This window comes from Triticum dicoccoides, unplaced genomic scaffold (assembly GCF_002162155.2).
Source record: "Triticum dicoccoides isolate Atlit2015 ecotype Zavitan unplaced genomic scaffold, WEW_v2.0 scaffold197173, whole genome shotgun sequence".
In the NCBI taxonomy this organism is placed as follows: domain Eukaryota; kingdom Viridiplantae; phylum Streptophyta; class Magnoliopsida; order Poales; family Poaceae; genus Triticum; species Triticum dicoccoides.
The window spans coordinates 1-583 of NW_021232757.1; the positions used below are offsets into that span (position 1 = coordinate 1).

Sequence of the window (583 nt, forward strand, 5' to 3'; positions counted from 1 at the left end):
TTCCAGTGGTATTTCTCATTGTGAGCTTGGAAAGCATGTCAAGATTTGATATAGCTTAAATGTTTGGGTTGGTTAAAAACTTACCATGTCTCAATGCAGAGCATGCTCATTGAAGAGCCTTCAGCTCAGCTTTTGTGATAAAGTATCTGATAAAGGGTTGGCTGAGGCAATTAATCGCCTTCCTCAGCTTGAAGAATTGGATATTTCGTTCTGCTCATTGTATGGCAATTTTTGCGAGTTAGTTGACAAAAGCCGCTCACAACTGAAATGCTTTAGGCTAAATGAACGCTGGGCTGATTTTCATAAGCGGTTTGATGCAGCCTATGAGCGCATGGAGATTGACCCAGAAGCGTCATGGATTGCTAACAGTATGCCTCGTCTCCAAGTCCTTCAGTTGATTGGTAGCTAAGTAACTAATGATGGACTGATGGCAATCCTTGACCATTGCCCTCACCTTGAATCACTTGACATACGTATGTGCTACAACCTCCAAATTGATGATGCTATGAAATCAAAGTGTGCTAGAATTAGAAACCTTAAGCTTCCTCATGATCCCATCTCTGATTTCAAGTACTGGGCCTAC

General features: G+C 41.9%; 1 pseudogene; it reads left to right on the top strand.

The window, feature by feature from the left end:
• Positions 1–85: 85 nt before the first annotated feature.
• LOC119344988 lies at positions 86–577 on the top strand (annotated as a pseudogene).
• Positions 578–583: the final 6 nt, after the last annotated feature.